This window comes from Lissotriton helveticus, chromosome 1_1 (genome assembly GCF_964261635.1).
Source record: "Lissotriton helveticus chromosome 1_1, aLisHel1.1, whole genome shotgun sequence".
Lineage (NCBI taxonomy): Eukaryota > Metazoa > Chordata > Amphibia > Caudata > Salamandridae > Lissotriton > Lissotriton helveticus.
The window spans coordinates 741,143,839-741,159,982 of NC_136057.1; the positions used below are offsets into that span (position 1 = coordinate 741,143,839).

At 47.4% G+C, this 16,144-nt stretch overlaps 1 protein-coding gene across 5 annotated transcripts in view; it reads left to right on the forward strand.

The window, feature by feature from the left end:
• NELL2 (neural EGFL like 2) overlaps positions 1-16,144 on the forward strand; it is a 1,115,698-nt gene that overhangs the window by 608,961 nt on the left and 490,593 nt on the right. The window lies entirely within an intron of this gene.

A 16,144-nucleotide genomic window follows, 5' to 3' on the forward strand; every position in this document is an offset into this window, starting at 1 on the left:
ATATCAATGTTTTTACAGTATTATTTTATAATTCTGCTTTTATTGTATGCACTTTACTTAACCATAAGTATTGCAATAATATCGATCCATTTCTCTTGTACGAGAAAAGAGACTGATCAATAAATAACATCTTTCATTGAACACGCCCGTCTCTTCCTTTTCTCTACAATCTGGTGAAACTAAGAATGCACGTACTGACTGAGTAAAATAAGTTGTCTTTTGTTTTCACACGACTCTAGAGATACACTCTTGATTAGGGCAGAGCAAAGTTGTCATGTTCTATGGTTGTCAGAAACTAAATCCCTTCTTGTCTATCCAGGGAGGTTCAACTCCTCCTTGTCTATTCGAGAAAGTTTCTAGTGAACTCTGAGCTAGCTGGCAAACCCAAAACTTTAAGTCTAATATCGACAGTAGAAGACCTAGTTAACGTCTGGTCTAGGTCTATACTATTGGAGGTATTATTCCAATGCGCAGAGCCTATTGGGATAATAGGAACTACACTACAGGACAAATCTACCAATGCAATCCGATGAAGGCAAAGATGTATTGCATTGGGTCAAAGATTCAGGTTGCTCACACACTGAGTTTTTCCACAGCACCAATCCTTTTCAGTGGGAGGTCACAGAGAGGGTGTATGGCCTCATGGAGCCTTGTATGGCCACAGCTTGCAGTCTTGTCCTGCTGGTGGAATCTGAGCTCTAAAAAAGTGACTACGTCCAAATGAATAAATAATTACGGGGAAAAGAATTCAAAACTATGTGGCTGGAGAGGGACCTTCCTTTGGTGCGGACTTTGAATTTCCCCTACTCTAAACTTTTCCACCAAAAGTTGATGGCCTCCCAAGACCTCATCCATTTGCTTCCTGGTCCAATGGAGCCCTTCTGGCCCACAGTCTGCTGCTTTGCCCTGCTGAGGGTTGTTGACTTCCATTTCAGAGACTAAATCAGAAGGTAAAACTTATGACCAGAGCAAATCTGTATTCTACCTGCGCTCCATCCTTGTTGGTCTTAAATCATGCTTAGGTACTAGTGAGGAGCAACCAGATGACTGTGGTTGGTACTTAATGCTTTTTATTGCTTTTCTTATTTAAAAATTAAAAAATTCTTAGCACCGACCCAATTTATTGTTTTTTTGCTGCTGTGGTGTTATATTATTTGTTAATTTTATAAATTGGAGTCATATTTTTATTGTAGAGTGCTTTTGATTTTTTAATTGATTTGGTACTTCTAAATGATTTACACATTTTCCAAAAGTTAAGTCTTTCTGCAATGTACCGTAGCTAGCAGTTCATTTCTGAGACCTTACTGGACCTAACAGGAATCGTGATATTATTATTGATGATAGACTGCTTATTGACTTACACTCTAGATCAGTCACAGTTAGTTGTGTATCAGACATATCGTCAACTAGTATCATAAACCTTCTTAATGAAGTCTTCAAAAGAGAGTTGTGCCAATTATCTCACGTCGGGCAACGGTCCGCAGTTAGAGGTTAAATAAAAAATTGAAGGAGAGCATTCAGTTAGCCAAGGCTAATAATATAGATTGGAGAAAAGCTTTACAAAAAGGAATCGCAGCTTACCACATATCTCCCCATTCCTCCACAGGGAAGTCCCCTTTTGATATTTTTAAAAGTAATTTGCCAAGTTAATTGCTGAGTCCTAGCTGGATGAAGTGGGGTATACGAAGTAAAATCAGTGGTTCAAGAAAGTGGTGTGAAAAAGAACCCTGTGTGCAGAAGAAAAGAAAAAAAATACTTTGACAGTACTAAGAGTCTGATTACGATGGTGGCGAGACCGCCATTGACAGGCTGTTGGTGGTGGTCTTGCCACATTCAGAATGATATTCACCACCTGCCACATTAGGATGGTGGACGGTGTCATGGCAGTTAGAAACACCGACCGCCACGCATCCGACAGGTTCCTTGAGCCCGCTGGTGTGGTGGAGGGGCCAGTAGGCCCTACAATGGTGGCGGTGCCTACCAGGCACTGCCGTAGTGCTTACGATGTTCCTTTCAGCTAGCCCTTTCATGGTGGTGAACCCGCCATAAAAAGACTGGTGGAAAGGGACATTGGGGGCCCCTAGCAGGCCCCATTACCCCCTTGGCCCCCAGACATCGGACCTGGGGTGCACCTACTATGCCCCCCTACGTATACCTGCATCATTTGCAAGGCACCGCCTGGTGCCTGCCACGTAGTGCAGGGATATGTTATGTAAAGTGTCCCTTTTTGGATTTTGGCTGGTGCTGCAACCAGCAGCACCCGCCGCAATGCAATATATAGGCATTGCGACTGACGTGGTGGTGGTCGCATCAAAATGCCTTTTGAGGGACTGCCATCAGCCTGTCAGGTGGTCACAATCCCCGATGGGGTGGTGGGCAGACTTAATTCCACCTGCCATCATAATCAGGACCTAAGAGAGTAAAAGTCAGTGTGATAAAATTTGGAGACAGTGTGAAAATTAGAGCTCTAGTTGGATGCACTCAATAGTTCAAATGCATAAAGCTACTCAAAGAAGTTAACTTTTTTAGGAATTTCATCAAGACTGATGATGGGAGAGTATGGAATCTGAACTGAGTAGTGAAAGTGAAAGATGCTCTCGAAAATATAGGACCTGAAGAAGAGACTAACTTGTCGGATAGCATAGATAGGTGTCAGTTGAGGAATTTCTTTAAGGATGAGCAAAATAATTTTGGTAGGGGCTGGATGAGCTGTAGAAATTAAAAAGCTCCTGCTTATCTCAAAGAATTTTGTCTGTGAATATCTCGGTTCATGATGTTCTTTAGATTATTGTTATTCGATTATTATTATTATGCTTTTTTATTGTGTTTATCTTACTTAAGTTTATGTTTTTCTAATCTATGTACTCTTGTGAAGCTAACGATAGTTGGTATAAGTCATAATTATTTACTTATTTAACCTTTTGTTGTGTTATTATGGAGGGAGAAGTGTGATGTACTGTGACGTGATGTCAATGATGTCATCTGGCTAGTGCTCATTGTTCAGAGCCCAGCAACTTTGGAATGTTACATTACAGCATATTGGAGAGGCCAGTTTGGCTGAGCGAAGGAGCTGGCTGGTGTGTTTTGAATAAAGCTCTTACCTGAACTGGCTACACAGATGTCCTCTGCAGTAATAAGAAACATTCTACAGTACACTTCACCCGTTTTTAGCCCTGCTGTTCTCTTTTATTTCCAGTTTAATCAGAGAGCTGTGCACTAGTTGTCACTGCAACGCTTCTTACTTTGGCCTCTCAGTAATGTCTTCGGCCTATTGTAGACCACGACTAGTGTGTTCACACCAATGCCACGCCACAGCACGCCTTTTGCCTGCACCAATGCATGACCCACATGCACCCCTGCTCCGTTTCCCTTGATAAAATGAAAGTGTTGGACCTGTCTGCCCTTTGGGTAGTCCCTCCTATTTATTTATTTATTTTTGTCCCCTTTTTGCCCCTCAAAACCCTTGATTTTTATGTCCACTGAATTTTTGCGGTGTTGTCCTAGGGGTTAGGTGTTCTCTGCCCTCATGGTCCTTTTTCCTGGGGCTTAGGTGTCTTTCCTGACTGAAAACTAGGAGGTAGCTAAAATGGTGGCCATTAACTGCCATAACTGCCATCCCTTGAGAAAGACCCATAGGGTAGTATAGAGACCTTCCAGAACCTTCTGGACCCTGCTGGACTTTTGGTGGTCAGTCTATAAAAGACGGAATGTTGGTCAGCCATTTTGTGTGGTGGTAGGTGTTGGTGTGAGAGGAGCTGAGGAAGGTGCCTTAAGAGCAAAAGTGAGCTGGAGTCCAGGCTGAAGAGTGAGGAGGAGGGCACGCAAGGGAAGAGGATCTGATAGCCTCTAGGGGCTGCTTCCTCTCCGTTGGCTGATACCCCCCGCATCCTCAGATCTAACCCGGCGAAGTTCTTGTGGTATCTTTGAAGTATAAGGAAGGAGTGTCTTTTCTTCCCCCAGCAAGGAACACTGATCGGGACTCAAGTGAAGGTAACGAGAAAGTGTGGCTGGGACTACCTTGGTATTGGGCAACTGCGGGAGAACGCCCGCGGAAGTAATCCCCTTTCTGAGGGTCCCGGGTGGCAGGCATTGAGACTTCCTCACGGCAAGTCTGGCCGGAGTCTGCCCTGTTTCCCCTCCCCTCCCCAACTTCGTCTTACTGCGGCAGTAACCTACCGGAACTGGCCTGTGCTTCCAGCAGTGGCCATTTTCCCAAAGTCCGAGCAGCCGTCCCAGTCGAGCTGCCAGGGCTCCTGTGAGGTGGGGGATACGGCGCTGAAGAGCCGCGAACGGGAGCGCCATCTCGTCACAGCCGCAGCCCAGGGTAGCAGAGAGCCGGCTGAGAGGCGGAGCAGGCGCGACCGGTTCTCTGTCGGTGGCACGCCTGACAGCAGGGGAGGAGAGAGTTGTGGAGGCCGACCTGGCACCATAAGGGAACCCGACCCGGAAGGGGCGGGCAGGAGTGAGGAGAATCAGGAAAGGAGAAGTCGAACCTCCAAAGGGGCGGGAAGCGAGTAGAAGACGACGGAGTGCTTCAGTGCCTCAAGGTCCAGTGACAGAGGAGGGGCCGACTTCTCTACCCCGGTCTGAGTTAACCCTTAACCTGTTCAGAGAACTCCGACTGCTGGCCTCAGCTGATCAAGATCCAGCCGTACTCGGGGAGAAAAGTAAGGAAGGGTTTTGGCTGCAGGGACAGGGAGGGAAACATTGTTACACCACCTCCTTTGGCTGAGTCAGGGGTTACGAGTCCTCGTGCTCAGTTTTAACAAACAAGAAGGGAGTGACTCAACCGGAAGTCAGTGAATGACAGGACGAATAGCAGAGATCTCATTAGTCTGCGCAGTGAGTTATTAAACTCGAGGTTCATTACAGAACTGCTGTTATTGAAGATTAACCATCTATAAGGAGCTTATACAGTGTGGTAAAGTGGATAAACCTGTAGTGTCAATGCATGCCAATTGAACAGCCTCTATTTTGATTTGTGAATAAGCTACTAAGTTGTAAGAACTGTACAAATGAGATCAATGTGTAATCTGTGCTAGGAATTGAGCTTCTAACTTGAATTTTGATTTCAGCAAACTGAAGGATTTAGGAACTGTCTGGTTATTGCTAAAAGTGTCCTACTGGTAGACCACCTAAGTCTAAACTTTCATCCAGGTTGCATGTGAATAAGGTAAACACTGGAATAGCTATTGTCCACTCTTCATTAACTGTGTAGTACTGCTAGGAAACTGGTGGGTAAAGTTTAGTGCTGAACTTTTATGTAAATGACAAAGGAAGTATAATATGACTCTGCAATGTGTTATCAAGCTCTATAAGTGAAAAGGAGCATAAGGAGAAATAATGGTGTGAAAAAGTAAAAGCGAATCAAACTATTTTTATAAACCAGTCCATATTTTTCCACAAATTGGTGTAGTGTCGTTTTTGTGTGGAAGTACATTGAGTTACTGCTGGGTGGAGCGCAAACTTTACACGTGTGCTTCTAGGATCTGACTGTCTTACCCTAGGCCAGGCTACCCTATGTAGACTGGTAACCCCAGGTCCAACATAATTGGTGTCTAGCGGTGGGATGAGAACTGTGTTTGTGACTACTCTGCAGTAACTAAGTGTACTCCACTGGCCTACACCAGGAGTTTTCTCCTGGCGGACTTCCCAATTACTACTTTTGCTTTTTCTAAATTTACTCCTGGTGGTGGGTGGAGGTAGCTTCAAATTGCCCCTTTTGAATCTATTCTTTTTGTGTGCTTGTCCCTACATTGCTCTTCAGCAAAATGGAATTTGCTCTGGAAGAACTGGAAACTTATTCTGTAGCCCAGCTTAGAGACTTTTGCCAAAAGATGGGAGTGTTTTTTAAGCGTGGTGCGAAGAAGGGGGAACTCCAGACCAGTTGGAGGGCTTGGGTGGCAGCACATGGGGAAGAGAAAGAGGAGGAAGAGGGGACGGACCGGGACACAGTCATAGGGGTAGAGGGGTTGTTCCATCCTGAGATGGGAAACCTACTTCCAGGACCGATGACTTACTCAAGGAAGGGTAGTAGTGTTTCCGGAGGAAGCTTGACCGAAGCTGATTTAATGGACAGGAGGGAGAAAAGACAATTAAAGTTGGAATTAGCCAAATTGGAACAGGGGAGGGAGGAACAGTGGATGGCTCATGAGATAAAACTGAGAATGCTAGAACTCAAGGCCCTACAGTTAGGACCCTCCAATTCTCCGAATGGTGGCAGCGAAACCAAAGAATTAACCAGGGAATCCCGACCCTACCTACCTAAAGACATAGTTGCCAGCTACAGCCAAGGGGATGACATAGCCAAGTGGCTGGCTGCCTATGAGGTCTCCTTAAGAGCCCATGGGATCCAGGAGAAACACTGGGGGGGGTGGTTTATACAAGTACATGCCTCCTACTGGACGGGATACATTATTGGCCCTAGAGCAGGATGAGCAGACCCACTACCCCACCATGAAAGTGGCGTTAATTAAAAAGTTTGGGCTAACCCCAGAGAAGTATCGCCAAAAGTTCAGGGGGAGTCACAAATTAAGCACCCAAAACTGGGTAGATTTCCTGGACTATGCAAGGAAGGCTTTGGAGGGCTGGATACAGGACAGCGAGGTGAAGGACTATGAGGGGTTATATGACCTGTTTCTCAAAGAGCATCTACTCGAGAAATGTTTTCCCGAGCTGCGTCAACACCTGGTGGACAGCAAGCTGACCAACCCCCGGAAGCTTGCAGAGGAGGCGGACATCTGGGCAAGTACCCGGTTGTCCTCAAAGGGGACTGGAGGGGATTCCCAAAGGGCCGGACAGGGCGCCTCCCAGAAGAAGGAGGGGGGAGATAAAAAGCGGGAGTTCTCAAAAGGTCCCCAAAACAGTTTCCAGGCAAAGGGAACAGGATTCACCCCTAAGGCTAACCCGCCCAGAAACCCTCATCCTGGCCAAAGCCAGCAGCCAAGGGTTGTCCACTGCTTTGAGTGTGGTGGTGTTGGACATTATAAGGGAGATGTCAAGTGCCCAAAGAGACCACCCCCTCCCACCGGAGGAAAAGCCCCGGGAGTAGCTAGTGTAGCGCTCGGGGAGGAGTTGCCCTTAAATAAGGGGGGTGAGTGGGCGGGTGTCACCTTAGTGTCCCTGGGAGATCGGGAGATGGTTCCTAAGATCCAGGTGCCCCCAAATACTACCAAGTATGGGCAATGGATCACCATCAATGACCAGAGAGGGGAGGCTCTGAGAGATACAGGAGCCAGTATGACTATGGTAAGGAGTCAACTGGTGTCTCCAGAGCAGGTGATTCCCAATGTACTCCACCCTGCCGCGATGGCTGACGGCAGAATGGGCCACTACCCTGTGGCCGAGGTTCCCTTTGAGTGGGAAGGGGTTGCAGGTTCACTTTGAGTTGCCGTAAGTCCTGCCGTGCCAGTCGATTGTCTGTTAGGGAATGACATGAAGCACAGCGCTTGGAGAGAGGTGGAATACCGGACTCATTCGGAGATGCTGGGTACACCTGACTGGGCCTGTGTAAGCACAAGGTCTGCGACTGCCCAGAGAGGGAGTTCGCCTGGAACAATGGCCCAGCCCGCTGCCAAAAAGGGACAGACACGAAGTCAGGAGAAGCCTGCTTCGGTTTCCACGCCCCATGTGACAGATCGGCCGCCTGCGGTGGTGAGCCAGGAGTCAGTGGAGGGGGAAATAGTCTCCCTGGAGGACCTACCCATCTCTGCTGAGTGGCATGTGGAGGGAGGGCCTACCAGGGAGGAGTTCTGTAAGGGCCAGAAGGAGTGCCCTACCCTTGAGGGGCTGAGGCGACAGGCCGAAGCCCAGGCAGCAGGGAACGTTGCAGGACACTACCACATTTACTGGGAGGACGGACTCCTCTACATTGAACCCAAGGTACCTTTACCCGGTTTGTCCAGGGCCTTGGTAGTCCCTCAACGATACCGAGCCTTTCTGTTAGAATTGGCTCATGAAATACCCTTGGCAGGACACTTAGGTCAGGACAAGACCTTTGCCCGGCTTGTCCCCCACTTTTAATGGCCTCAGATGAAAGTGGCGTCTGACACTTACTGTCGGACATGTGTATCCTGTCAAGCCAGTGGGAAGACAGGGGTGAAGCTGAAAGCTCCCCTGGAACCACTACCTGTCGTTAGCACCCCCTTTGAAAGGGTGGGCATTGACATTGTGGGGCCATTGGATCCACCAACTACAGCTGGTCACAGGTTTATCCTGGTTCTGGTGGATCATGCCACACGGTACGCAGAGGCAATTCCTTTGAGGACTGTTACTGCACCTGTTGTGGCTAGGGCCCTGATGGGGATCTTTACCCGAGTGGGTTTCCCCAAGGAAGTTGTGTCCGACAGGGGGACCAACTTCATGTCAGCATACATGCGGGCAATGTGGAAGGAGTGTGGAGTGACCTACCGGTTCACCACTCCCTACCACCCCCAGTCAAATGGACTGGTAGAAAGGTTCAACAAGACCTTGAAAGGCATGATCAGAAGTCTGCCTGAGAGCCTGCGGAGGAAATGGGACGTCCTCCTACCCTGTTTGCTATTTTCTTACAGGGAAGTGCCGCTGAAGGGAGTGGGCTTCAGCCCCTTTGAGCTTCTGTACGGGCACCCTGTACGTGGACCTCTCAGCCTGGTAAAGGATGGATGGGAAAAAGTCTCCCAGAAAACCCCCCAAGGATGTGGTGAGCTACATGCTGGCCTTCCGGAGCCAAATGGCAAAGTTGTGGAAGCAAGCTTCTGACAACTTGGAAGCCAGCCAAGCAGTAATGAAGCAGTGGTATGACCACAACGCTCACCCGGTGGAGTTGGAGCCTGGCCAGAAAGTGTGGGTGATGGAGCCTGGGGAGCTAAGTGCACTCCAGGATCGCTGGACAGGCCCCTTTGAGGTATTAGAGAAGAAGGGTAAGGCCACATACCTAGTGGACCTTAAGACCCCTCGACAGCCCCTACGGGTGCTGCATGCTAATCGCCTCAAACCCCACCATGAGAGGCCCGAGGTCATCTTGATGATGGTGACCGATGGAGGAGAGGAAGCGGAAAGCGAGCCTCTCCTGGACTTGTTTTCGTCTCAGGAAAAGGATGGGTCGGTGGAGGGAGTGATTCTCTCCCCATCTCTAACTCCTGAACAGCGGGAGGACTGCCGCCAGATATTGGAGCAGTACTCTTCGTTGTTCTCCCTTGTCCCGGGAAGGACCCACCTGTGTACCCATGATGTGGACACAGGAGACAGCCCACCAGTGAAGTCAAAGACCTACCGGCTGTCGGACAAGGTGAAGGCCAGCATCCACGGTGAGGTTACCAAGATGCTGGAGCTAGGGGTTATTGAACCTTCCAGCAGCCCCTGGTCCAGTCCTGTGGTTCTAGTGCCAAAAGCAGCTCCACCAGGCACCACTCCAGAACTGAGGTTCTGTGTGGATTACCGGGGACTGAACTCAGTCACCAAGACTGATGCTCATCCGATCCCTAGGGCGAATGAATTGATTGACCGGCTGGGAGCTGCCCAATATCTGAGTACCTTTGACCTCACTTCAGGGTACTGGCAGATCTCCCTTACAGATGGAGCAAAAGAAAGGTCAGCTTTCTCCACGCCTGAGGGACACTTCCAGTTCTGCGTGATGCCCTTTGGGCTCAAGAATGCCCCTGCCACTTTTCAGCGGCTGGTGAACCAGGTCCTCTCTGGAATGGAGGCTTTCTCCGCTGCTTACCTGGATTACATTGCTGTCTTCAGCAGCAGTTGGGAGGACCATTTGCGTCACTTGCAAGCTGTTCTCCAAGCCCTGAAACAGGCTGGCTTGACAATCAAGGCCAGCAAATGTCAGATTGGGCAGGGGTCGGTTGTGTACCTAGGCCACTTGGTGGGTAGGGGAACGGTGCAGCCCCTTCAGGCAAAGATTGAGGCAATCATGGCCTGGGAACCCCCCAAGACCCAGACTGAGGTCCGAGCTTTCCTGGGCCTCACGGGTTACTACCGTCGCTTTGTGAAGGGGTATGGCACTATTGTAGCGCCCCTCACAGAGCTCACATCCAAGAAACAACCTCGACGGGTAGTCTGGACAGAGGCTTGTCAGCAAGCCTTTGTGAAATTGAAACAGGCGATGTGTGCAGCACCGGTCCTGAGGGCCCCAGATTTCTCCAAGGAGTTCATTGTCCAGACAGACGCATCAGAGCATGGCATTGGGGCAGTGTTATCGCAACTCTACGAAGAGGGTCTGGATCAGCCAGTAGTCTTCTTGTCCAGGAGACTGCTTCCCCGGGAACAGAAGTGGAGTGCAATTGAGCAGGAGGCTTTTGCGGTGGTATGGGCTCTGAAGAAGCTGCGGCCATACCTGTTTGGCTCGCACTTCCTGGTTCAGACCGACCACCGACCCCTTCGTTGGCTGATGCAAATAAAGGGGGGAAATCCCAAGCTGTTGAGATGGTCCATCTCCCTACAGGGAATGGACTTCCGGGTGGAACACCGGCCTGGAGTGGACCATGCCAATGCAGACGGTCTCTCTAGGTATTTCCGCCTTAGTGATGAGGACTCCCAAGGGGTTGGGTAGCTCTCCCCACTTTCAGCTGGGGGGGACGCGTGTTGGACCTGTCTGCCCTTTGGGTAGTCCCTCCTATTTATTTATTTATTTTTGTCCCCTTTTTGCCCCTCAAAACACTTGATTTTTATATCCACTGAATTTTTGCGGTGTTGTCCTAGGGGTTAGGTGTTCTCTGCCCTCATGGTCCTTTTTCCTGGGGCTTAGGTGTCTTTCCTGACTGAAAACTAGGAGGTATCTAAAATGGTGGCCATTAACTGCCATAACTGCCATCCCTTGAGAAAGACCCATAGGGTAGTATAGAGACCTTCCAGAACCTTCTGGACCCTGCTGGACTTTTGGTGGTCAGTCTATAAAAGACGGAATGTTGGTCAGCCATTTTGTGTGGTCGTAGGTGTTGCTGTGAGAGGAGCTGAGGAAGGTGCCTTAAGAGCAAAAGTGAGCTGGAGTCCAGGCTGAAGAGTGAGGAGGAGGGCACGCAAGGGAAGAGGATCTGATAGCCTCTAGGGGCTGCTTCCTCTCCGTTGGCTGATACCCCCCCGCATCCTCAGATCTAACCCGGCGAAGTTCTTGTGGTATCTTTGAGGTATAAGGAAGGAGTGTCTTTTCTTCCCCCAGCAAGGAACACTGATCGGGACTCAAGTGAAGGTAAAGAGAAAGTGTGGCTGGGACTACCTTGGTATTGGGCAACTGCGGGATAACGCCCGCGGAAGTAATTCCCTTTCTGAGGGTCCCGAGTGGCAGGCATTGAGACTTCGTCACGGCAAGTCTGGCCGGAGTCTGCCCTGTTTCCCCTCCCCTCCCCAACTTCGTCTTACTGCGGCAGTAACCTACCGGAACTGGCCTGTGCTTCCAGCGGTGGCCGTTTTCCCAAAGTTCGAGCAGCCGTTCCAGTCGAGCTGCCAGGGCTCCTGTGAGGTGGGGGACGCGGCGCTGAAGAGCCGTGAACGGGAGCGCCATCTCGTCACAGCCGCAGCCCAGGGTAGCAGAGAGCCGGCTGAGAGGCGGAGCAGGCGCGACCGGTTCTCTGTCGGTGGCACGCCTGACAGCAGGGGTGGAGAGAGTTGTGGAGGCCGACCCGGCACCATAAGGGAACCCGACCCGGAAGGGGCGGGTAGGAGTGAGGAGAATCAGGAAAGGAGGAGTCGAACCTCCAAAGGGGCGGGAAGCGAGTAGAAGACGACGGAGTGCTTCAGTGCCTCGAGGTCCAGTGACAGAGGAGGGGCCGACTTCTCTACCCCGGTCTGAGTTAACCCTTAACCTGTTCAGAGAACTCCGACTGCTGGCCTCAGCTGATCAAGATCCAGCCGTACTCGGGGAGAAAAGTAAGGAAGGGTTTTGGCTGCAGGGACAGGGAGGAAAATATTGTTACACCACCTCCTTTGGCTGAGTCAGGGGTTACGAGTCCTCGTGCTCAGTTTTAACAAACAAGAAGGGAGTGACTCAACCGGAAGTTAGTGAATGACAGGACGAATAGCAGAGATCTCATTAGTCTGCGCAGTGAGTTATTAAACTCGAGGTTCATTACAGAACTGCTGTTATTGAAGATTAACCGTCTATAAGGAGCTTATACAGTGTGGTACAGTGGATAAACCTGTAGTGTCAATGCATGTCCATTGAACAGCCTCTATTTTGATTTGTGAATAAGCTACTAAGTTGTAAGAACTGTACAAATGAGATCAATGTGTAATCTGTGCAAGGAATTAAGCTTCTAACTTGAATTTTGATATTAGCAAACTGAAGGATTTAGGAACTGTCTGGTTATTGCTAAAAGTGTCCTACTGGTAGACCACCTAAGTCTAAACTTTCATCCAGGTTGCATGTGAATAAGGTAAACACTGGAATAGCTATTGTCCACTCTTCATTAACTGTGTAGTACTGCTAGGAAACTGGTGGGTAAAGTTTAGTGCTGAACTTTTATGTAAGTGACAAAGGAAGTATAATATGACTCTGCAATGTGTTATCAAGCTCTATAAGTGAAAAGGAGCATAAGGAGAAATAATGGTGTGAAAAAGTAAAAGCGAATCAAACTATTTTTATAAACCAGTCCATATTTTTCCACAAATTGGTGTAGTGTCGTTTTTGAGGGGAAGTACATTGAGTTACTGCTGGGTGGAGCGCAAACTTTACACGTGTGCTTCTAGGATCTGACTGTCTTACCCTAGGCCAGGCTACCCTATGTAGACTGGTAACCCCAGGTCCAACAGTAAGCAATACATGTGAACAACTATTTACCCTGCCCCCTAGCCCCTTTAGCTACTGAAATGTTTAGTAAAATAAATCCATCTGTTCTTTGCATGAAGAACCTGAACCGCTTTAAATGGGCAGGGTGATTCAAAGAACACAATCTCTCTACTTGTTTAGCCATGCCGCAGTACTTATCATATACACTGCAATGTATTGTAATCTTAGGAAAGGCCATAAACTTGATTTATTCTTTCTAATTGAAATGCATATTCAAACAAGTGCGTGTAGCTAGAGTTGGCAGAACCGTAAGGCCTATCTTTTACCACAAAGGCCTTAACTTTCCTTCCATTTAGATGAGTCCTCTGCCCGAGGGTGGTTGTTTAATTTTAACTATTCAAACGTGCGTGTGTTCATGTACACTGTGTGCCTAGTGTTGCAATGGAGATTTGGCTGACATTCTCAGACTTTATCATTGCAGTTTGCTAATTTTAGTAGATTTTAGTCTGTGGGAGGATGATCCTATCTCCCAATTACCAAAATTGTTTAGAACCTTATGCTACACTATTCTTATCGAGAAAAGTAATGAATTGTGCAGGCCATTCCATTGATATTATATTTTTCGCTTTGAATTTTAATTCTGAGGCAGATTCTTCTTCTTATCATGTTGCCCTTAGTTTTATGATTTCATACCCTGATTTTTGTTTTGGAAATATGCTTTCTGCCTCATCCCCATATCTAAATCAGGTTTTCTAAGCTTCATGTGGACATTTGTTACTCTAAATTAGAAATAGGTATTTTTCAGAAAAAGTTGACATTTAAACCAGCATTGATCTCTACGACTCCTGAATTACTTCTGCTCTAGATATTCTTATTGTGATAAAAATGAATGTATCAAATCATTTTAGCGCTTTGGTCCCCCGGGTTTTGTGACTCTCTGATAAAGGCTAAATGTGCTTGTAAAGCGCTAGAGCGTGCATAGTGATGCCAAAATTCTCCTAGGCTGAAGCCTACACTTAAAGAATATAAAAAAGAAGCAACGTTATCATGCAGTCATCATGATTTTTCTGAATTAGCTACATCAAATAAGTCTACCCAGGAGAGTTTTAAATTGGAAATGTGTCAACTCATCAAATGAGTATTACTAATAAAACTCCTCCATCTTCGACTTTATGTGATTGTCTTTCTAGATTTGGTAATGATAATATTCAATTAATATATGATTGTTTCAGACATATTAGCTGTGAATCTTACAGTGAATATGAGATCTCCTTATCTTTTGATGTTGAATCTTGGAATTTGCCAACTCACAGTTCTGTTCTCTGTCTCAGGAGCACGCTCAAAGTAATGAAGGATGTCATTTTTAAGATATCAGGTATCAGAGCGCACATGAGCACCGGTTTTGTTACAGATGGACACATTAATTTTTGTTAGGCACAATGATATTAAGTGATTTGCTCAGAATCACAGGATGTTGAGCGTTGTCGTGAGACTCGAATCCGGTTCCACCAGCTTCTAGGTCGACCGTCCTAGCCGTAAGGACAAATCCTCTCCCCGAATCTGACTCTCCAGCTGACACTGGACCTGTATGTATAGTGAATTTTGTTGCCAGCATTGCACCTAATTCATATAGTTTCATAAATCTTTTTTGAAGCTTGTTTGAGAAATCGGAGTAGAAGAGCAGAGATCTCCTTCTGTTTGCTTTTCTCCATGATGACATGATTCTTCAAGGTAGTGTCTGAAATCAGCTTATTCTCATAGGAACATGGGGATGCAGTTTGATGATGAACAGGGCTCCATCACCCATCACTCTCTCTGTGATGTCCCACTGAAACTGATTTGCTGCTACTCGGAAGCTCCAGGTGGGAGCGACCTGAATATTTGGCCCAGCTGCAACACACCGTTGTCGGATTCACTTTGCAGGTTTGTGTAGCTCCTCAGGAGGTCTTTAGAGCCAAAAAGTTTCTAAGTCCCAGTTTTTTCAGGATGTTAAGGGGAGTACACTTTGACACAGCCACAGAACCCAGGATCTCAAGAACAACACTTAGGGGTCAAAACACACTTCAGCAGAAGCCTCCAGCAAGGTCCAGGGTAGATCCAGTTGGAACTGGCCAACTGGGCTCCTCAGGAAAAGATCATTCTTGCAGCTTTTTGAAGCAGTCAACTGACCATTGGAGTTCACGTGTTTGTCCGGTGTACAAGTAGGAGCGGGTCCAGCCCCTCAGGTGTCAATGACAGGTGAAGTCATTCTTTTGTCTTCCATAGATCCAGTAGTGTTCCTAAGGTGGTGCCCAGGGATGCCACATTTATACCTGGCATTAGCTTGTGGGTCGAGAAGACTCCTGGAATCACCTTGACCAATAGGGGAAATGTTCCCAGGGTTAAACCTACCCACATCTGCAGCAGTTTCTGTGTCCCCAACTGCAAATAATCCCATAGTGCTCATCACTAGTGCTCCGCCCAAATCCAAGATGGTGAAAATCTCTCCCCTTGTGCAGAGCCTGAATGTCCAACCTAGAGGTGGGGTTAGAGATGTAGGCAACATTTCCTCTTTTGTCACTTCCATCCAGCTCTGGGGCAGATCCTCTCCCACTGGAATTGGTGCATGTCTGTCTGGGGCAACAAAGAATGGCCATGCCAAAGTGTCAACTAACAGCTTATAACAGGGTAGGCCTCTGTGAAGTCTATCTAGTTCTGCCAGAGGAAAAGAAACTCCTCCTGATACCCAATACCTGTGTCCTTCTCTAGTTGCAGTTGTCATACCTTGTCCAGGGGGCTAAGCAGCTGCCAGGTGACAGTTGGAAGTCTTGTAAATAGGCCTCTAGAGTCTTTAGGAAGGGAAAAAGTACCTTTCTAAAATACCTTAATAGTTTTCACAAATTCAAATTGAAATAGCTAATAACATGAGTTTTTGACTTAAAGTTGTAGTAGTTTCCTTACCGATATTAGATTTATTAAATGTAATAATGTAATCCTGTGCTTTCCTGTGGAAAAGTCAACCTTGCTCCATTAAAAATAGCTGTTGGGGCTGTAAGGACATGTGTAACATAACATTCCTACATATCTTACTTTTAAATACCATGCATCCTGAATTAGGGATTATGCAGCCTGCATAAGGGTGACTAATTATTTGTTAAAAGGAAGGTTTTGAACTGCCAAAAGGGTTTCTTTTGACATTTTCAATTGCCGTATAAAACGTCCACAGCCAGGCTACTATGGTAGGCCTACAGTAATGTTTTCAATGGCACCCTCGTGGGTGGCCCAATGTGTGTTGTAGTCCACTAATTACATTTAACTTACAGACCCTGGGTACACTTTTGTACCACATACTAGGCACCTATAGGTGCATTAAATATGCTAATTAGAAGTATAATCAATGTTTACATTTTTTTAGGGGTCAAAGCACATGTACAGGTGCCTGGTTAGCAGAGT